Source organism: Sus scrofa, chromosome 17 (assembly GCF_054392235.1).
Source record: "Sus scrofa isolate SSC_HxYL_T2T_F1_AM1 chromosome 17, Sscrofa_HxYL_maternal_Yorkshire_Landrace_v2.0, whole genome shotgun sequence".
In the NCBI taxonomy this organism is placed as follows: Eukaryota; Metazoa; Chordata; class Mammalia; order Artiodactyla; family Suidae; genus Sus; species Sus scrofa.
Window position 1 is genome coordinate 11317618 of NC_139399.1, and position 24245 is coordinate 11341862.

General features: G+C 33.8%; 1 long non-coding RNA gene across 1 annotated transcript in view; it reads right to left on the minus strand.

Moving 5' to 3' along the window:
• The window catches only part of LOC146395131 (uncharacterized), a 403482-nt gene that overhangs the window by 305785 nt on the left and 73452 nt on the right, over positions 1-24245 (minus strand). Inside the window, exon 4 of the long non-coding RNA XR_014831860.1 lies at positions 13214-13315. This is a non-coding gene — a long non-coding RNA (uncharacterized LOC146395131). The remainder of the gene's footprint in view (positions 1-13213; positions 13316-24245) is intronic.

Below are 24245 nucleotides of genomic sequence, written 5' to 3' on the forward strand. Positions count from 1 at the left end.
TCAAATAGCATAAATACATATAAAAGTACATGATATATGTATACACACACTTAAACATATGTATGTATGTACATTCACACACACACTTTTTCCTAGAAGTTTTTATCCAGTTCTCAATAATAACCAGGACACATTCATTCTATGTTAGTTTGAATCATTCCATGTTAATTATTTGAAATCGAAATATTTTCTAGCTATTTGCTTTATTAATTTTATAATTTACAGAACTCCTTGAGGTTTCAAATGGACACTTTAAGAGTATTAGAATTAATATTCTGGTACCCCAAATTAAAAAAAAAATCACATCTGCTCCAACATCACCAAAGAGAGACTAAAAAGTAGCAACTTGGCCAAGATAAAACATGTGTCAACAACTGCTTACTCAAATTTGTTTAGAATTTGAAAAACTGAAATGATGAAGGCATGTTGAGATCCTAAAAAAAAAATGAAGGACCCTAATAATAAGAAAGGGTCTTGATTAAAGCTAAGATGTTACTCAACATAAATTATAACCTTTACTAGCATATATCATAACCAAAATCAAATATAAATTTTAAAATTCCAAATAAATAATTGCAATGAAAACCACTGGCTATCCCTCACTCACACTTCAGTAAAGCCATCATTTTGTAAATTCTGTCCATGATCACAAATCTTTTTAAAAAGTACCTATTTTTTTATATGAAGGGAGAGTCAAAGATCACCCCATGTATTAAGAATGACTTTATTACAAAACAAAGGCACAAAACAAGCAAGTAGTGAAATGAAAGTAGAGGAAATAGAAACAATGCAGAAAAATGGGATAATTCAAACACTACTGCAGGTAAACTAATGCATTCAGAGGAAAAAATATTCTCTCTAAACCTATGCAGCTATGAAGAAAGAACAAGCTATAGAAAATTTGACAAAGACACTTAGAGAATAAGTAACAGTTCTCAGATAGTAAAATTTAATTACCAAAACTAACCAATGAATGAACAGATACATTTAAGGAAACAAAACAGAGTAACCTTATCAGAAAGTAGAATTCATACAGCCATCTTTGTTTAGGGTTAGAGGGATAAATCAGGATCAAGGAACCAACTTAAAATTAGATACAGGATGAAAAGAGAATCCTAGGTGCTTCCCACCTACTTTCCCTCTTCTTAAACCACTGAAGATATTCCAGACACTACTCCAATACAGGTCACAAGTTCTAACACTCTTGTGTGTCAGGTCTGTTTTTCTCAGCTCTCTAGAATTCCAAATACTCGATTTAGATAACACTTAGAGATGACTCCACCACTCACAGATTTGAGATTAATTATAAGAGCCTTAAAAACATGAAGACTAAAGTCTAAATATTCCACACTCAACATGTGTCAAATAGAGTTCACAAACAGAGGGGTAAAGCTTGTTGGTCTGATGGTTTGCTGACTCATTATGGTAGCTAGGTATTTTTGGTATCAACCATGAGAACTGCCAGAATAAGTATGAATTAATTGCTAAAGGATTTGGTATAAATCACTCAAATGAAGTTGAATGATTTTAATCAATTGTCTAAGTAATTCCATTTTCTGAAGCAATATTGTACCAAAGTAGGTACAACAGACCATTTTAATAAAGCTTAGGTGAGGTGACATTCATGAAGGCATCTAGAATAATACTTGGAACATATTAAAAGTCCATAATTACACTGTTTCCTTTCTTTTCTAGTTCTCCCCATTTCATTGCATTCTAAATTACTGAAGTCCTTCAAGAAGGACAGTATCCACAACAGAGCTGGACATAATTTTCTACTTGAGATTCAGTGCTTAAGATATGACTTTTTAACTTACCTTGAGCTGGAATATATAAATAAATAAAATATAAATTTATGTAATATATACATACATACATAATTATACATATTATATATAATACTTAACATAGAATGATATGTAAATGTTCCTTAAGTCTTTTCCTTCACAGACTAAATGCAGACCAGGTACTTTTCCAGACTGATCTTGTGCAACTAACTCATCCGACCTCAGAGGATCACAAACTGGACCTAAGACACTCAAATATTTTCAAATTTTAAAGTGATCATAATTACAAAGAACCAAATACTGAAAATAAAGAGATACAGATGGACTTTAAACAACTTAAATAAAATAATTTTTTGGAGGCCCTTATGAAAACCAAATGTCAGCAGGAAAATTTAGAGTTGGAATTTTGATCGACTTCTCTTTCCTCATTTTGTATTATACTCCCTGGTGACTTAAAAGAATTCACATGTACAGAAATAGAGAAGCAAGGTAAAATGATAATTAAGAAGACATCAGTCATTATAACCAACTTTGTCATATAGTCAATATGAAGAAGGATATCTAATTCCATATCCAATAAACTTCCTAGCATATGATTGCCATGTCATAAACATAAAAAATAATGATTAATTTAATGTGCATTCGTTAAAAAGTTGTATGGAAACTCTAACATTAAACTCTTCCAGAAAATTATACCTTTCAGCTACTGCAGGTTTTAATTTCTGTAAAACAAATAAGCATTCCACTACTGTGTGTGTCATATTTTCATTACTTCAGGAAATAGCAGTCTATCCAGACATCCACCAAATACTTGCTGATCAAAAACAGTATATTCTTTTTTCTTTCTCATTTTTCAATGCCTTTTAATTAAGAATTGTCTCTCTCAGAGAAAAGAATTAAAGTATACGTCTTGGAATTCCCATCATGGCTCAGTGGTTCATGAACCCAACTAGCAACGATGAGGATGCAGGTTCGATGCCTGGCCTCGCTAAATGGGTTAAGGATCCAGCACTGCTGTGAGCTGTGGTGTAGGCTGCAGACATGGCTTGGATCCAGCCTTGCTGTGGCTATGGTGTAGGCCAACAGCTATAGCTCTGATTTGACCCCTAGCCTAGGAACCTCCATATGCTATGGGTGCAGCCCTAAAAACACAAAAGACAAAAAAGTATATGTCTTATCCATGCAAATGTTTCAGGGTGCATAGTGGCATTATAATTACAAATAGGTCATTTTGGATTATTTATAGCTTTTATCTTTAAGATTTTGCCATTGTGAAAGTGATTTGATCAAAGATTCATATGCTATTTTAAAACCTCATTAGAAAAGTTCCCATCACTTTCATAAAACTGAGAAAATGAATACTTCTCTTTTTCTAGTTTGATGCTTATAACAGATCCAGGCACTTAAAGTACTCCTTGAACAAAAAACTGCAATACTTGGGAAAGCTGGAAAAAATACATACATATGTGCACCAGAATGAAAAGATAACAAAGTTAATTTGCTTCCAAAGAACAAAGAGCTTGAGAGTTACACTAAACAAATTAAGGACATTGAAATTTCACTGTGATCTTTCTATTAACTTATTTAAGGGATACATTTATGTACATAAATTTATCTCACAAGTTTCAGAATTTCAAGGATTCAAATATAAAAAAGAATCAGGCATTTGGAAAATTAATATCTTCCTATAAAAATTATAGAAGGAAGATTTTTTTAAATTACTTCCAAAAATGCTATGTGGTATCTATAACTCTCCCACTGTTTTGTTTTCTTATGTTATTTTTGCAATTTTAAAAATTAGCAGTGGTAAGAAATGAAGATAAAATATAGGAAATTTATGGCTATTTATTTGTAACAGAAAAGAGGGAAATTAAGGATGAGGGAAGGGAGAAACATTAATAGAGTTTGGGGAAGGTTAAGAGACTAGATAAAGGTACGTTATTTTTGACAGCACTAGGACAAAGGCGAAATGGGTTGATGGAATCAGATCTGCATTCTGCTCTGTTTATGTTCTCAGAGGTGAGATAACTTTAAGGGACTAAAGTTAGACCATCCTGTACACTGAGGTGTGTCTTGAAGGAAATGCCCCAATCCAAGCAACACATGCAAATTACCTTTCTTAGCTATAATAAAGTGCTTACAAAACTTGTCTAAGCATTTTCATATTTAAAGTATTCAAATTTCTCCTCATCTCTCAAGCACAACAGAAAATGAATGTTAACCCAATGGGCACTCATAAAATCCATCAAATCTCTCTCACTCCCTCATCTTCCATGCCCCTCCCCCTTCCCGTGCCCCTTAAACTTCTAAGTCATGGTGCTTCTCAGGATGCACTCTATAAATCATGCAGGATTTTAAACAGGTTCTCAAAAAGTCTCTCCTTCTGTCTCCACTGAGACAAGATTTTCCACTCCAGATCACTTTCAGTATTTGAGGAATTAATACAGCTATAACAATCCTAAAGGCATTATCTTTATCCAAAGGTATAATTATCTTGCTTAAGTATCTATTGTGTATTGTTTGTTTTTATGATTTTAGAATAATACCATGGATGTTTAAACTCTTTTAGCAATGCTCACTCTCTCTCTTAGCTGAAACAGTAGCAGGCTAGTAGTAATAATAATAATAATAATAATAATAATAATAATACACATTTTGAGAATTTCTCTAAAATACCAATCTTGTTTCTACATGCAGGCCTTTAAACTTACTCGTCTACCTTGCCTGGAATGCGCATTCTCTGCATCTTTATAAGGTTGGCTTCCTCCCAGATTTCATACCTATGAATAAATGTTTCATTTCCTGAGAGATCTTCCCTGATTATCCTATAACATAACACCTGATAATCAGCCTGTATCTCAGGACTTTATGTCCTTTGACGTACTCAGCACTTTCTTAAACTATGTTACTTACTTATTTGCCACTTGTTGATTGTCTTTTCCAACTAAAATAGTGGACGAAGAGCAGGAACCCTGTCTGTCATGTTTACTTGGCACCTGAAACCCTAGGAGCAATATTTGAAAAATAGTATGTACTCAGTCAATATTTTCAAATGACATTTGATGAATTGAGGCAGTTAGGGATAAAGTCAATATATGTTCATTATCACTGCATTCTTTGAGACATTAGGGGTTAGGATCCTGAGGGTTCTAAAGTCATGCTCTCTGAATTTGGATCCTGACCCAAGATCTATCATCTGTGTGGCCTTCAGTTTGCTAATGTTCAAACAGGAAAAAAAGAAACATTGCTGTATAGGATTAGAGTGAACCCAAGTATACTATTTATTTTGTGTGGCACAAAGGAGCTCAATATATGTTCTTTATCTTTGCTATTAAGAATAGATATATTAGTTTATGAAGGATTTCCTAGATTATCAGAAAAGTTAAAAGCAGAGTTGAGATTACTCCATGATTCTCTTGTTAACTAAAGACATTAGAAATGACACATTCTAAATTAACTATAAAAGGCAGAGCATATATAAGAAAACATGAATCCATCTATAATGTCCTTAAAATTCAGAAAACAAGGGAAAAAAAAAACTGGGAATTCAGCCAGCCATCTATCTATACCATTTTTCATCTACTTGTGAAATTACACTGTAAAAGCTCAGAAAAGAAAGCAAGATTATGCATATTCATATAATGCTTCAGCGAAGATGATAAATGAAACATAGTCTAGAAATCATTCATTGAATATGACATGATTACATTTATTCCTATCCTTATCTGACAACAAAGATTACTATGTAAAATTCTTATAAGTTTTTAGGAGAAAAAAAATTTAACTTCTGCATGAAGGCAAAAATGGAATATACATTTTTAAAAACTGTCAAATATTGTATGATTTCAACGTGCTTTTCTGTTTCTTAATTAAGAAAAACAGAATAAAACACAGCCTTAGAAAAAGATTTCAGGAACCTGGCCTTGGCAATGCTGTAAAGAAAAAAAAATGATCACTTGTATGTTTTAATAATGAGTTTCCCAAGTAAAAATTAGATAATCTTTGAGTAGTTTGTTTACATTTCTGAGGGGCTCTGAAGCATAGAATAGCATTACTGTAATGAATGCTCACATTTATTTTGCTCAAGAAACATTTTGTTAGTGTGCTATATCAAAGTGATGGGGCTTTGATGATACATTATAGTAATAACTCATCAAAAAGACAACACTTTGATTATGCCAAATACTAAATACATCACCAACAGGCTCATCCTTTTTGACAGCTATGTAAAACAACTCCTACTAGAAACACTTTTGTTGTTAAATTAGTTCTCTTTAACATGAGACATTCATTTTGGTTTTCTGAGCAAGGATTTTATTAGACAAGGTTTTATTGTAGAATTCAATTTTTTTTCTTTTTTATGACAAATTATAATGATTTTCTCTGTAAAAATAGAGTGAAATTGGCATATAACATATTAGTTTCAGGTGTACAACATGATTCGATATTTGGATACACTGTGAAACGATCGCCACAATAAGTTAAATTATCATCTGTCACCACAGAAAGCTATTTTTTTGTTTGTTTTAATAAGAAATTTTAAGATTTACTCTATTGGCAACCTGCAAATATGCACAACAATAATATTGGCTATTGTCACCATGCTATATGTTACACCCCCACAACTGACTTATTTTATAACTGCAAATTTGTACCTCTTGACTCCCTTCACCCATTTCGTCCACCCCTCAACCCTCCTCCCTTGTGGAAATCAACATCCTTAGATTCCACATGTAAGTGAAATCATACAATATATGTCTTTCTCTGTTTTATTTCACTTAGCATAATATCCTCAGGGTTCATCTATGTGGTCACAAATGTCAGGATCACCTTCCTTTTTATGGCTGAATAGACTCCATTGTGTGGAAGTAGTATCCCATATCTTTACCCATTCATGGACACTTAGGTTGTTTCCATATCTTGGCCATCATGAATAACTCTGTGATGAATCTGAGTTACATATATCTTTTTGAGTTAATGTTTTCATTTTCTTCAGATGACTAACCAGAAGTAGAATAGCTAAATCAAATGGTATTCCTATTTTTCATTTTTTTTTTACTAAACTCGTCACCATTTTCCATAGTGGCTACCCCAATTTACATCGCCCTGGTGGCCTGAGTGTTCCCTTTTCTCCACGATTTTATCAAACTTGTTATTTCTTGTCTTCTTTATAATAATCCCTCTCATAGGTGTGAGGTGATAACTCACCATGGTTCTGATTTGCATTTCCCTGATGGCTAGGGATTCTGAGTAGCTTTTCATGTGCCTGTTGGCCATCTATGTGCCTTCTTTGGAAAAATGTCAATTTGGATCATCTGCTCATTTTTAAATCAGATTGTTTGGGTTTTTTAGTACTGAGTTATATGAGTTCCATATATTTTGGATATTAACCCTGTATCACTTATAAGATTTATGAATATTTTCTCCCATTCAGTGGGTTTCCTTTTCTTTCTGCTGATATATTCCTTTGCTGGGCAGAAGATTTTTAGTCTGATGTAGACCCACTTCTTAATTTTTTTTTTTCTGTTGCATTTGCTTTTGGAGTCAGATCCAAAAAATCATAACCAAGACTGCTATCAAGGAGCTAACTGCCTGGTTTTTTTGTTTTGTTTTGTTTGTTTGTTTGTTTTTTAGGAGCTTTATGGTTTCCAGTCTTGTGTAAATACAACCTAAAGGTCTTTAATCTATTTTGCATTAATTTTTTTGTTTGGTATAAGGCAGTAGCCTGTTTCACTCTTTTGTGTGGGGTTGTTGAATTTTCCCAACATCATCTACTAAAGACACTGTTCTTTCTCCATTTTATATTCTTGTCTCCTTTGTTGGAAATTAACTGACCATATATTTGTAGGTTTATTTCTGGACTCTCTTTTCTGTTCCATTGATTTATGTGTCTGTTTCTATGCTCACATGATATTGTTTTGAATATAGTTTGAAATCAGGGGATGTCATACCTCTACCTCTGTTCTTTCTCCAGAGTGCTTTGGCTATTGGAGGTCTTTTGAAATTCCATAGATATTTTAGGATTGGTTGTTCTGTTTTTCTGAAAAATGCCATTGGAATTTTGATAGGGATTGCATTTAATTATAGATTGCTTTGGGTGGTATGATCATTTTGACAATATTAATTCTTTCAATCAATGTGAATGATATAAATTTCCATTTACCTATGCTGTATTCAACTTCTTTCAATATTTCATAGTTTTCAGTGTATAACTCAGGTCTTTCACATCATTTGTTCGTAGATATTTTACTATTTTTGATGCAATTGTATATGGGATTTTTTTTTAAGTTTTCTATTTCAGATAGTTTGTCACTAGTGTATAGAAACACAACAGCTTTTTGCATTATTTTTTACCCTGCAACTTTACTGAATTCATTTATTAGCTATAACAGCTTTTAATGAAGTCTTTAAGGTTTTCTATATATAAAATCATCTATGCAAATAGTGACAATTTTACTTCTTTTCTTCCAATATGGATGCTTTTTAGTTCTTTTTCTTACTAATTGCTCTGGCTAGGACTTCCAATACTATGTTTAATAAAAGTAGCAAGAATGGACTTCTTTCCTTTTTTTTTTTTTTTTTCTTTTTTGGATGCAGTCATGGCATGCAGAAGTTCCTGGGCCAGGGATCAAACTCATGCCGTAGCAGTGACCCAAACCGCTGCAGTGACAACACCAGATCCTTAACCAATTGGGCCATAAGAGAACTCCCAAGAATGGACATTCTTTTTTTTTTTCCTGATCTAGGCAGGAAAGCTTTCAGATTTTCATTGTTGAGTATGATGTTACCTTGAGATTGTCATACATGGCCTTCACTATGTTGCGCATTCCCTCTATATCTCCTTTGTTGAGAGTTTTTCCTATAAAATGGATGTTAAATTTTGCCAAATGTTCTGTTTGCATTTGCTGAGATGATCCTATGGTTTTTATCCTACCTTTTGTTAGTGTGGTATATCACACTGATTGATTTGTGGATGTTGTTTCATCTTGCATCTCTGAAATAGATCTCACTTGATCATGGTTTATGTTTCTTTTAATGTGTTGTTAAATTCAGTTTGCTAACTTTTTGTTGAGGACTTCTGCATCTATGCCATCAGGGATATTGATCTGTAATTTTCTTTTCTTTCTTTTTTTTTGTGTGTGTGTCAGGGTAAACCTGACCTCATAAAATGACTGAAAGCATTCCCTCCTCCATCCTCAGAGAGATTCCCACTGGCAGATGCTTTAAGATGAGACAATCAATCTCCTTCACATTTAATCCAGGAACTTTTCAAAGTGCTACTTTTGCACTGGACTCTAGCAGGGGTAAGCCCTTCAAGAGCAGTACCTCAGTTTCTTACAGACTTTGGGTCTCCGGAATGTACATCCCACTAGTTTTTAAAGCTAGACATTTGGAGAGCTTGTCTTGCTACTGCAGGTCTCAAGGGTGCCTGAGATGTGACTCCCTTAGCTGGATGCTCCAGATTTGTGAGATCCTGCCCAACTGTGGGTCACTGTGACAAAAATGGGGTTTTGGGAAAGAATTGTCTCTTTGCCTCTTCTGTCTTGATGCAGTTCTTCTGTTGTTTATTGTAAAGATGCTGTTCAGCTAGTTTTTAGGTCTTTTTCAGAGGGAATTGTTTGATATGTAGCTACAGATTTGGTATGTCCATGAGAAGAGATGAGTTCAGGCTCTTCCTATTCTACCATCTTGCATGGCCCCCTAAATATTCATTTTTATATATACATACTCCATACAGTTTGTGGCTGGCAAAGCAAATACAGGTAAACAAATATGTGACAAGTGAGTAGATCAATATGAAAATGAAAATGTGGGTAAATAAATGTTTATATATAGTTTTTATACATAACAATATGATTCTTTTTTTTTTTTTTTTTTTTTGCTTTTTAGGGCCACACCTGCCACATGGAAGTTCCCAGGCTAGGGGTCAAATCAGAGCTACAGCTGCTGGCCTATACCACAGCACAGCAACACAGGATCCAAGCTGCATCTGCAAAATACACCACAGCTCACAGCAATGCTGGATTTCCAACCCATTGAGCAAGGTCAGGAATCAAACCCACATCCTCAGGGATACTAGTAAGATTTGTTTCCCCTTTGCCACAGTAGGCACTCCCTGATTCACGATTATTATAGAAAAACACAAAAGTATACAAAATCACAAAGAATAAAATAATAGTTGTCCATATCACCACCAGACATAAACACCAAAACATTTCATACCTCCCAAGTCTTTTTCTCAAATTATTTTCTATAAATTCTTATATATATAATTTACATAATTATATACGTCTAAAGCACATAATCATATTATAAATGTTATGCAAATATTCCATAAAACATATAAATATTATATAATATAAATGCATACATATTTGTTAAAATAATTGGACTCACTAAAAAATACTGTTATGTACCCTGTTGTTTTACTTAAAGCAATATAAGCTCCTATTTGAATTAATAAATATGCATAGCTAAAACATTTCTTCTTAACTGCATTAATTTAAATTAATTGATCCCAAATTGTAAATCATTTAAACAATTATAATTTTCTGCTCTTAACACAAACTAAGAACATCCTTTCATATACAACTTAAGTTCATAAGTATATTTTATGTTTTTTTTAGAATAAATTACCAGTCATAAAATTGTTTGGATAAAAACGAGGCACAAGAATGCAAAAATTCTTTCCAGAAATGATATTCAAATATGCATTTGCATCATTGTCACAGTTTGGATTCTCTGGAAGCAAATGCTAAAATTTAGTTCGGGCTGCAAGATATTTATTAGGAATCAGTACCTATGAAAAGAAGGGCAGTCAGTATAACTCAGCAAAGAAGACTGATAAGAAATGTAGGTCTAACATTTATTTATTTTGTTCTTTTTTTTCCCCCTCGGTGCCTATTTATGGCCTTTGCTTTTTTTTCTTTTTTATACTCATTTTCTTTTCAGGAGAATAATATTAATTTTTTCTCTTTCATTGTAATTTGTAAATAGTTATCCAGGACCCATTAATATTGTTAACAATTCATTTTATTTTAGGTACTAGAAACATGTCTTTAACCTGGATTTTGTATGCTATTATAAAGAAGATTTGCTTATTTTTAAATTTGCTATCGCTTGTAAATAAGATTATTGCTTTTTTGTATATTTTAACTTGCTATTTTACTGTATTTTCTTATCGCTTCAAATGATTTCTGAATTGACTTTTATGGCTTGTAAGTGTGCAGTCTTTGCATTTATAGCCTTCAAGTATTCTTAAGCATCAATTATTTTATAACATTCAGTACCAATAAAGCCTGATGAAATGATGGAATGAAACATCAGGGAGTTTTTGGAGAAAGGAATGACTGGATTTTGCTTGCCTGAAGGATGTGAATTTCTGGAGCCAGATGGTGAGGCTGTGGAAGATTGTGTTTTTTCCAAATGGTCAGATCATTATTTCTGGTTACACATACTCTTCAGGTCTTTGCCACTCCCTTATCAGGAGGCATGGGAGAGCGATCCTGTGACAGCCTTCACAAATGCAATACCCTAACTCCCAAGGCTAGGTCATTAGAGGTGGCTTGAATTTTACCTGGCTCTTTCTCCCAGGAAGCTTGCTCTTGAAGTTCCCCTCAGGAAGCCCAATCAACAAAAAGACCACTCAGAGATGTTCTGGCCAAAAGTCACTGGTTAAATGTATATATAAGCCAAAAAAATGTTCTAATGTAATGCTCTTGGCCTTAAATTTTATTTCCTCTAATATTATTTCTCTTCCTTATTTCTGATCAAATGATATATATTTTCTCCTTATAAATCTAGTGAGTTTTTATTTCAGATGGATCTCTTTTATAAAGCATGAATTATATCTTAATTTTTGACACTATCTGAATATCCCTGTCTTTATTTTATCTTACTTTGTCTTTTTAGGGCTGCACCCATAGCATATGGAAGTCACCAGGCTAAGGGTCTAACTGGAGCTGCAGCTTCTGGCCTATGCCAAAGCCACAGCAACACAGGATCTGAGCCACATCTGCGACCTACACCACAGTTCACAGCAATGCCAGATCTTTAACCCACTGAGCTGAGCCAGGGATTGAACCCACATCCTCATGGATACTAGTTGGGTTCATTACCAGTGAGCCACAGTGGAAACCCTGAATATCTCTATCTTTAATAGGCAACTTTAACTCATGTTATCTGCCATGATGACTATATTTGAACTTAATTCTCTTATATAATTTTATAATGTCATATGAATTTCATGTTTAAATTGATTACTTATATGAATTATTCCATTATCATTGCTTTTCTAAGGCATATAGACATTTTACTCTATTTTAATTCTTCTAGAAGTTATATTTAACATAAATCAACACATTTGGTCCTCTATTTCTCTAATTACTTGTGAGAATATCTATATAATACTTATTGGCTTTTAACTCTCTATAAAATACAGCTATCATTTGTTAACAGTTTATCACAAGCCACCCATTATCCTAAGTATTTTATAAGTAGGTCTCTTGATCTGCATAAGAAGCTTATAAAATATGTGTTATTTTTATTTGTATTTATCTTCAGAGAGATTAAATAACTTATCAAGGTCATACATGTATTAAGCGGGAAAACTAGGATTCAAATTAAATTTCCTAAACTCCTAACCAAAAGTCCTTAACTACAACATACTATTGCTATAAATTACACTTCTCTTTTACCAATCCAATTTCATATGCTCTCTTAGAGAAGACCATATCACACACCTGGACTAAGATCAAGCATCACTCCTCCCACTATACACACAAACACACGATGAGAATTTCTCTCTGATTTCCCAAACGTTGCTCCTCTTTTGCTTCCACACATGCTTGCTGCATACATCTGTGAATATCTGTCATGATGTTTTATAACTAGAGATTAACTTGCTTGCTTCTCTAACTATAGGCTGAGTTGCACTTGTGCATTCTCAATGTCTGCCATGATCATTTACCCATAATAGATCACAGGTGAGTCTTATCAAATGAACAAATGAAAGGTTGAATATATTGTCTTCCATAACTGAAACTACACATCCAACAGAGGTCTTGAATATGTCTGTGTTAGAAAGTAAACATGCTTTATCAGTGTTTAATATATTTAATTAAAGGAAATCCAGGTTGAACCAAATTTATAACACTAATTAGTTAATACAGATAGTGTAGAAATGTCATAATTTTTCTGTATTTAGAAAGATTGTTTGCAGCAATGCAATTGTAGCAAACATATTAGAATGTACAGAAGTAAAACAAAGCATAGTCCCAAAACATTCTGATCACCCCGTTATCAGGATCTCAGTGAACAGGGCTCTAGGGAAACCAGTAAACACTGACATCAGTAAAGAAAAAGCAGTGAGGTATCTAATTTAGAAACATCAATGGAATTTTTATTTTCATTTCAATTCCACTCACCATTGGCTGCAGAAAAGTTGACTCTCCTTGAAGATATGAGGTGTAAAGTCCCTTCAGACAGATGGGGTATTGGAGGGCTCTGGGGCGGCTGCAGTGGGTCCTCTGCCAAAAACCGTTTCCAGTTACTACTACAGGCTTTGCTGCTTCAGACCATAATGCTTTAAATTATATATTTAGTACTTATAACTGTAATTAGAGTTGAGAGAACAGATGACTCAAAATGATTTTCACTAAAATTACTATTAAAGCAGAACACCTTTTTAAGGAAATTAACCTTTGTACAGAAACATGAACAGAGAGGAATTAAAGAACTTCTCATCATGCCCTCCAACTTGAGATATTACCCATTCAAAGGACCTCAACTTCCACTCACTCTCTCCTGATGGTAACGGACTTCATGTAAGTGATAAACTACTGAGAACAAGAATTCTATTGTCTTAGACATTTTACTTGGATGAACTTAGTGTTCCATAGCCATGAGGATAGTGGATCCTCAGTTTATAACAAAAAGAAAACACATTTTGCATATGTCAATAAATCAATTGAAAGTTTCATATTTTTACCTTCCTGCAAAAATAATACTTTATATCATGATATAAATATGTATATAAACTATACTGTGATACTTTGCCTAACTGACAAATGAAAAGTAGTCCTGTTTTAAATATTTTAAAAGTAATTTAGAATTAAGCAATTAAGAAAACAGTTAATAGTAATAAAATATGAATATAATTCTTTCATTTCTCATACATATAACACTTCTATGTTTTTGTCAATCATCACTGCCTTTTTCTTAAAAGATTTTTTTTAAAGTTTGGGTCAGTGAGACTTAGAAGCTCAAACGTTGTCTCTTTAAGTAATAAAGTGATGTAAAGTACTGTTTCATAAACCTTTTAAAGTTTATTAACTTAAAATCTGCTGGCATACATATTTTTGCACAGTTTATTTTATTTATTTATTTATTTTATTTTCCCACTGTACAGCAAGGGGATCAAGTTATCCTTACATGTATACATTACATTTTTTTCCCCACCCTTTGTTCGCACAGTTTATTTTTAACAAAATTTTAAACAAGCAATTAGATCAGAAAGTTATGATGAATGAAAAGTAATATTACCTGTAGCCTTAGCACAAAAAAAGTAACATACTTTTTTACTGTATTATTTATTTCAGATATATTTAAATCAAGTTTTTTTCACAAACATACTAATTTTAAAATAAGCATATATTTTTAAAGCTTAACTTTTCCAAAGTCCTCACTTTAACTTACTCTAAAATCACATAGTAGATCAATTTACGACTTATATCTTAAACTTCTAAAGTATCATATTTAATTTTCTAATTTATTAAAGCAATAAATACTTATTTAGGAAAATACAAAAAGACATTTAGAAACAAAATCTCCAGTTGTTAGTTGATATTCAAGGTTTTGACTGGAAATAATTCTATAATTTTTCATAAAAACATCTGCATTTCTATATTCCAAAAGAAAAGAAGATGGTATAGTCAAAATATCGAATAAAAATTGAGGCACTAAAATTAGCAGTTGCAAACATACAGATATCACACATGTAAAGGTAAACTTTTGGAACAGGAAAAGCAATATTTAAATCTGTCTGTATTTTCTATATTGAAGCACTGTGGTACTCCTTTAATGCACGTCTATGTTCAATTAGCTTTCTCCTCAACTGCCGGAGGATGGGGGAGGGAAGCAGGTCTTTCACAGGCAATTATCTCCTGGCAGATAATGACTTGCCTTATTCTACCCGAATCCATATGTTTTTATAAACCAGAGAGTTACCAAGTGATAACCTGGAATATCACCTCGTTTCAAAACAGATCCACCGAGAACTATGTCTAGATACTCATGTTGCAACAGAAGAAAGGGTGGGGGAAAAACTGTAATTGTAATGTATACATGTAAGGATAACCTGACCCCCTTGCTGTACAGTGGGAAAATAAAAAAAAAAAGATCCACCAATGAATTTGTTTCTTCAAGTCTGATTATTATATATAATATAGTAATTATACATAATATACATGCATTATGTATGTATATAATAATGTATGTATGCATACATGCAAGCTAAAAATTTGCACACTTCAATTCAGGTATTGTCTTCTTATTTTTTCCCCAAGAACATGTCTTTTTTTTTGTATTATATATGTATGTATGTATACATGTATTATGTATGTATATAATAATGTATGTAGGCATACAAACATACATGTATGTAGGTATAAAAATATGTATAAAGACTGAATGACTTCCCTCCATTAGTCATTTTAATATTTAATTCTTCTATGGTTAAGAGTCTTGTTTTATTTTCCTTACAAGCTAAAAATTTGCACACTTCAATTCCGGTATTGTCTTCTTATTTATTCCCCAAGAACATAAGTCTTTTTTTTACATTAAGACATGGGTCATATACAGATAAAACCACAAAAGAAGCAAATCTGTCTTTAATTGTGTCCTCTTCCTCGTCTTTGATTCACTCTTTTTCCTCAAATCGCAGAGACTCCCAGAGCCTTTTCCTCATAGCCCCACCCACTAATGAGGAGCACCGGCATCAGCTTCAGTGTTTGGAGGCCTTTCTAGCTCCCAGGAGCTATTCTAAGAGCTTTCTACACATCTCAAATGAGCCAGAGAACAGTATTTTGAACTATAGATTAGCTTCAACATGATTTTTTTTTAAATGAAGCTCAAAGGATTTTAACTGCCCAAGGTCATCTAGACAATAAATAGTGAAGTTAACACTTGAAAATTGGTCTCTGTAACTCCAAAAAATCTCTACCATGTCAATTGTGTTAAAGATACTTCACAACATGCATAATCTCTACTCTATCCCCCTTCTTTTCTAAGCATTCCTTCTGAGATACATTTTCTCATGCTTCCCTTGGTAAGAAATGAATGAGCAGCTCTTTCTAGTGCAGAATGAGTGAATGCTGGAAACTGAGGAAATTTTGTTCCAAGGAGTTTAATGATTAAAAAAATATAGAGGCACAATAACAACTTATTTAGAGAGGAGTAACTTTAAACATACTTGAAATTGTAACACAAAGGCCATTGTTCAGCATGTTTTCATGGAGGGCCAATAACAATAACGGTTCCTTCAAAGGTGTGTTTTCTCAAATTATTTTGTAAGTGTAATGCCTGAGCTAAAGAACTCAAGTAGTGTCCAAGGCACGAAGAGAAAAGGGCAGAGGACCAAATTGCAGCAGACCAGAAAGTCTAAGAAATACCTCTGTGGATTCAAGTTCTTAATCCTTACAGACCTATAAATGATGTACAACGTGGAGGGTCATGGCACTATCACTGGGAAAAGCAGTCTTAGCTAATATACCCACAGATACAGAAAGCCTGCTCCCTAGGAAAAGACTGTCAAAGAAAAGGTCTGTTTTCATTCCAGAGTGTAGTCAATTACCAAAAGCAAGTGAGATGTTAACCTGAGCTAAGAAGTCAGGATTGAGAACTGCCGTCATAATGAGAGCAAAGGAATTAAGGATTTTGAACTTCTCATCTGGTTTAAGTCTTGAGAAATCAAAACCAACCAGAAGGCAAAGCCCCAGGTCAGACAGATAGGCTTGCAATGGGAGATAAAGTATCTGGACAGCATTATGACAGTACTCCAGGTCCTCTTAAAATATAAGCCTATCAGTTTTTGCTGCATTACACATCACGTCAAAATGTGGTGGCTTAAAACAACCTGCATACATTGTTTCTTATGTTCTGTGCATTCATCAGGGAGATTCTTTTGGTCTTAGCTGACTAACTGTGGCTTCAGGGATGAGGATAGCCTCGGTCATTGCTGGGACAGCTGAGGTCTCTCTCCACGTGGCCTCTCGTTCTCTGCGATCACATGGTGGGAGAAGGGTTCTTAGCAGCAAGGGAAGGGGTAGAGACAAGGGGCCTCTGCTTACATGACAGTTGCTAAGTCCCATTGGCCAAAGCAGTCATTTGGCCAGAATTAGATTTAAATGGAACAAGCAACAAATTCACATTTCAAAAGGATATACAGGTAGGGATGGGAGTGATTTGTAGTCATTTTGGAATCATTAAAAAAAAAAAAGTAGAATCAAAGGCAAAATTCCCTTGGCTTTAAGCTATTTTTTCCAACTAGAGGATTGAGAAATAGAGAATGTAATATAAAGCATATTCCATTTATTTCGTCAGTTTTGTTACATTTTGCAGGAACCTTCTAACGTCAAAACCAGGGTCACCACTTGGTCATAAAGACTCTAGGACAACATGATCATCCAGCTAAGAAGGCAGAGAATGCAGAGGAATGTTTATTAAAGTTTCCAGATACTCTGCAGTTTGAGAATTGTATCAGACATTAGCATTATATTGGAAAGTATTCCAAATCTGCTTTACACATGCAAATAACTCACAGGGTCAGCCATGAACTTCCTCTAGAATAGGGATCAATTTATAGGCGCTTTCCTGGATTATTTCCAAGAATGTGTATTCTAATGTTTCTAAAAATCCAAAAGTAATTATACAATGCTGCTAAAGATAAAGACCATTATGCATTATGGGACAGTATTGCCTTAGCATTCACTCAGTTATTGTACTAAATATAATATACAAAGCAATGGTAATGTCTATAGATATCAAACATTGCTCTTTTCACTTTTGTGATAATGTGTTGAATCTCGTGTCATTTGATGACTCAACAAAGCCTTGCACATAATCAATTACAATCTCAGCTACCATATTATCTCCATTATTGGTCTGGCAGGGTACATGTTACAGTTTAGCACTTGTTTTAAATTTATATGTAAAAAGTTCTGCACTAAAGATTTCTAGCATTCTATAAGAAAATTCAATTTGAATAATGGTTGCTTACAAATGCAATTTTTTTTGCATCACTAAAAAGTAAATAACATCATTTGATTTCAATTAAGTAAAGTGACACTAAAGTCTTTGTAAGCAAAAATATAACAAGAGAAATACATTAGGATGGAAATTTGTAGGCACACCATAACTTATGCTTTAGGATGGGTTGTAATGAGTTCTGGCTGCTGCAACTGCATTCCTTAAAATGCAGAACAAACTTTACTCACTAAATTCATGACAGGAAGGAGTCATGAAAAATTACACCTCCTTACAATGTCTAACTCCAATATGCTTTCAATTAAGTAAGAGTTTTCAGGATTCAGAAAATATATAACACCTGAAAAACATACCGCTAGCCAGAGGGTATTGTTATAGGAGAATAAAGTGATGAGATCTCAATTACTTCCATTGTTTAATTCAATTCAATTTAACATATTCTCTAAACACCTCTGGTGTTTTCAGTTATTTTCCTTAGTTATTGTTAGAAACAGAAAGTCAAGGAAGAGTTATAATAAGGGACTGGCTCAATCTATTTTATTCAGAGTATTTTAGGAAGGATTTCCATCCCTTCCTAAGAATCTGCAGCCCTACCTTAAAACCCTTTGCAGTTCTGAGCCCAGTGCCATATGGTACTGTCCTTCTTATCAGCATGGCCTTGAGGACCTCGGAGCTCTTGATGAGTCCAGGCTCTACCTGGGCTCTGAGATCTTCCTCTGAGTTTGCCAGTGGGGCTCTAGTAGCCATTTCTCCTCTGGCAACATTGCTCCTTCCTGCTGGGAACTAAGGCAAGATCTCTGAGCACTGAGACCACCAAAGCACTGCAGTCTCACCCTCTCTCTTCACACTTAGCTGTAAAAACTTTTTCCATCCCAAGTTTTCACATCTCTGGCATTTAAGAAGATTCACAAGAGTCTTCCATATTCTATCTTGTCCTAAAACTCACTTAAAAGAACAAGCACAGGTCTGACCATTTGCTTATATGGAATGGGTTGGGGTGGGAGCAATCAGAAGAAAATAGAGGGAGCAAAACATATAATAATACTTCAGAATATTACATGACCCACATACCTAGCTTGCAGGATTATAGTAAGATGTAGAAATGATGCATGTAAAATTTCTGACATATTCTACACTTGCTCTAGTTGCTGCTATTGCTATCACTATATAAAAACATGTAAAATTACTCTTTAGATTTCTGGCATTCTCGAAACCTGGGAATAATTATTTGAATATTAATGGCATTAACACTAAAATAAGTGTGGTGTGTGTGCATATATATGTATAACTATCAGGTGGAAGATACTGAAGCTGCAAGATTCAAAGAACTTGATTCAGCAGAGGCAGCCTACTAACACTATGAAGATGCAATACTTAAATCCCAAAGACTACAAATCAAATTTAAATCTAAACAATGATCAAGGTTGCTAATACATTTCTCCAATAAGCAATCTTTCCACATTTCTACTGATGCTTTCTTAAAACTTTTAATTCTCGCAGGGCTATTGATTTATTGACTGATAATGATATTAATATATTCTTCCAACTATCCTTTAACAGGGTTGTGATGGTATTATTTTGACTGCAGTATAGATTGGCTTTGCCTTTCTTGAGCTGCAATTTTTTCATAAAAGACTATATTACTTACTGGTTATGTTTCTAGAACATACATTCAAATATGCCCACTTTCTGAGAGGAAAAACAAGGCAAGTCAAGATTTTATGGCCTCTATACAATTTGAAGAAATATTTGAAGAGCATGGGGCACTATGAAATAGTGTAAGGAACTGATTCTCCAATAAAAGGTTCTATATATTTTAAGAATGAGACCAAAAGGCCGTTATCTGTTTTAACATTATTTGAGATGAGATCGTGGTGTGTGTTTTACCACCTAAGTAAGAAGAAAGAGGCTGATTCACAGGATATGAACTTCATGAGTTGTGACAGCAGTAGCTCCCTGAGCAGCCACACCTGGAGATGTCACCATGTGCAGAATACATTGCCCAAAAGGTCAACCTTATGCACCAGCTTCAGTGCCAACAGACGATGCCTCTAGAAGTTGGCATCACTAAGCCTTCAATTTCTCCTGAGTCACAATTCTACCTAGGTCAGTTCAGAGCTTAGAGACAAAAAAACAAAGAGAACCTTGGCCAGCCTGCCAATCTATGAGTCAGGAGGCCTGAAAATGAAAGAAGCCTTTTGCTCACTTTAAATCATAGCAAATTATCCACTAATTATAAGACCCTACAGTTGTCAGATTCTAAATCTAAGCACATTTGGATTATCCATTGAAGAAGGTTAGGAATTAAGTATGGATGAAAGTGTTTATTCTAGCACTTTTTTCCTACCTTCTTATAGAACAGATTGCAATCAAGCCATAGGGAGAAAATTATAAGGTTTGCCCCTAAAATTTTGGTATTTGGGAAAATACAGAATAAATAAGACCCATAATCTATTTTTTTATTATTACAGTTAATTTACAATGTTGTGCCAATTTCTGCTATGGAGCAAAGTGACCTGGTCTATCACCTATATGTGGAATCTAAAATACAGCACAAATGAACCTACCTACAAAACAGAAAAAGTCTCACAGACATAGAGAATAAAAGTGTGGTTTCCAGGGAATATGGGATGGACCTATAATCTTTTGAAGGGTTCCATCTTTTTGAGAGTGTTAACTCTGAGATTAAGGAGGTACTACTGTGAGAGAAGGAAGAGGCAGTATGAATTGAATCAAGATGGTCATAGTGAGCAAATAAAGAAGTAGATGAACCCTAAATATTTTGGGGGAAAATGATGTTATGATTCATTGGCTAAGAGACTTATTAGTTGACAGAGACTGAGGAGTAAAACATAACCTTTAGTTTCCAGGATGAGTAGCTAGGTAGATAGTGGAGTCCTTTGCTCAGATGGGAAGCCACAGAAGATCAGAAGGCTATATAGAGAATTTTTTCTAGTTTGATACAAGATGTGCTCATTGTTATTTCTACTTATATATCCCAAAGACATTTCAAGTTCAACATATCTTTAATTACCGTTACGGACTGAATGTCTGTGTCCCCTCAGAATTCATATGTTGACTTTTAACATCAAATAATCAATCTTGCAGCTGTCATCCCTTTCCCACTCTCAGTTCACTTGATCCTTGTCATCTATAATTTCAGACAACATCTGAAGCAAAATGTGGCCTCTAAATCACCAATCAACTTGGATATTGTTATTAAACATCAAGGTATTTAGTTATTGTTGATAGGCTAAGTGGTAAACACAGTGCTCATAATGGATTACACTGTAAAATCTTTTAATCTTAATTTTAATTGATAAGTACCATGAAAACATATTCATTTCTAATTACCAATACATGATAAACATAAATTTATACATAATAAATGATTATCCCTGTAAAATCAGGACTAAATATGTTACAGAGGAAAGGCCATATATAAGATGTCTCTACTCCCTTTTTATTTAAGCTGATCATCTTTCTTCTTGCCTACACTTTTTTTTGCTTTTGATCATTTTTCATACATCAATTTGTATTGCAATACTGTGTTCCATTTCCAATAGCATACTTCTTTAAAGCACTAGCTTCTAGGAAAAGTAAAATTGAATTTACCCTTGAAATCATTTTTCATATGTAAAATGTGATATCTATTTTATTCACATTATGTTAGATAGTAGGCAATATCTTGAGTAGATGATTGCCCTGTTCATGCTATTCCAAGCAATCTGAAGACAAATGCACTGAACAAACTGCTTTAAGCTTTATCTGCTGAAATTTGCTGCTCATTTATGACTTATTAGGGGAAAAAAAAGATTGAACAGAAACACTTTTTTTTTTCCTTTTAAAAATCCTTACATATTCTGACTGTGATTATATGCAGGTTATTTTTCAAAATGTCAAATACTGCCTTATCAGAATAAGAATGACATAAGATGTGCTCTGACTTATGTGACTTTGAATCTCAAAATAAGTCACTAAGTTAAAGAGAGATTTGGAGCAATTTAGACTTCTTTCTGAACTGTCTTATAGAGTGTCATGACATATTGAACTATGACATATTGAACTATAAAATACAAAAACAACAAAAATATTTTCTCTATATTTTGAAATCAAGATCTGACATGAGGGACAAAATTGTCAATCCAATGCTTAAGGGAAAATGCTGTATTCAGATTGAAGAGTAGTCCATCTCTAACAGCTGCCATCCTTACTGAAGGCAAATAATTACAAGCATTCAGAACTCACACTGATTATTACATCATTTCTGTTCATAATAACATCTGTAACCTCTCAGTAATGTTCATCCTGTACAAATACAAATGTCTCATATAGAAAAGCACAAAACTAGAGAAAAATATATGAAAGCAAATTGAAATTTTTATTTCATATAGTTCAAAGAGTTAGAGAATAAATTATTGAAATTTTAAAATAATATTTGCTGTAATTTTGTATATTGTTTTAATTTATTCTCAAATATAACTCTAACTACATAACTCAGCTAATCATTTACAGTGGTTTTCTAAATACATGTGTGATGATAATTCCTTAGTATCATTTAGCAGAAACTACCTTCAATTTGATAGTTTATGTGTTTGACCTATGAGATCGCTGAGAAGCTGGGCTTTAGATGTTAATAACCACCTTGAAAACCACAAACTAAATGCTTTCTGTTTTGTTTTGTAATGTACATTTTATTTTTATAGCATTTTTATTACTCAATTACATTTATAGTTGTACAATGATCATCACAACCAATTTTATAGCATTTCCATCCCAAAGAACCAGCCCATCCCCCCACCCCACAACCTGTCTCATTTGGAAACCATAAGTTTTTCAAAGTCTGTGAGCCAGTATCTGTTTCTGCAAAGAAGTTCATTGTATCCTTTTTTTGGATTCCACACGAAAGTGATAGCATTTGATGTTGGTGTCTCATTGTCTGACTGACTTCTAGCAGGAAAATTTCTAGGTCTATCAATGTTGCTGCAAATGCTGTCATTTCTTTCCTTTTAATGGCAAATATTCCATTGTGTATATGCACCACCTCTTCTTTATACACTCCTGTGTCGATGGACATTTAGGTTGTTTCCATGTCTTGGCTATTGCATATTGTGCTGTAATGAACACTGGAATATATGCATCTTTTTGTGTCATGGTTTTCTCTGGATAGATGCCCAAGAGTGGGATTGTTGGATCAAATGGTAATTCTATTTTTAGTTTTCTGAGGAATCTCCATACTGTTTTCCACAGTGGTTGCACCAATTTACATTCCCACCAATAGTTTCATAGGGTACCCTTTTCTCCACACTCTCTCCAGCATTTATTGTTTGCAGACTTTTTGATGATGGCCATTCTGGCCTGTGAAATGTGGTACCTCATAGTGGTTTTGATTTGCAATTTCTCTAATAATTAGTGATGTTGAACATCTTTTCATGTGTTTCTTGGCCATCTGCATATCTTCTTTGGAGAACTGTCTGTTCAGATCTTCTGCCATTGTTTGATGGGTTTTTTTTTTTTTTTTTTTTTGGTATGGAGCTGCAGAAGGTGTTTATTAATTTTGGAGATCAATCCCTTGCCAGTCACTTCATTTGCAAATATTTTCTCCCATTCTGTGGACTGTCTTTTCGTTTTGTTTAGAGTTTCCTTTGCTGTGCAAAAACTTTTAAGTTTAATTAAGTCCCATTTGTTTATTTTGGTTTTTATGGTCATTCTGCTAGGAGGTGGATCTGAGAAGATATTGCTATGGTTCATGTCAGAGTGTTTGGCATGTTTTCCTCTAAGAGTTTTATACTATCTGGTCTTATATTTAAGTCTTTAATTCATTTTGAGTTTATTTTTGTGTATGGTGTTAGGAAGTGTTCTCATTTCATTCTTTTCCATGTGGCTGTCCAGTTTTCCCAGCACCACTTATTGAACAGTTGGTCTTTTCTCCATTGTATATTCTTGCCTCCTTTGTCATAGATTAGTTGACTGTAGGGGCATGTGTTTAATTCTGGGCTTTCTATCCTATACCACTGATCTGTATTTCTGGCTTTGTGCCAGTACCATACTGTTTTGATGACAGTAGCTTTGTAGTATAGCCTGATTCTTCTAGCTCCATTTTTCTTTCTCAAGACGTCTTTGACTATTCTGGGTCTTTTGTGCTTCCAAACAAACTTTAAAATATTTTGTTCAAGCTCTGTTAAAAATGTCCTT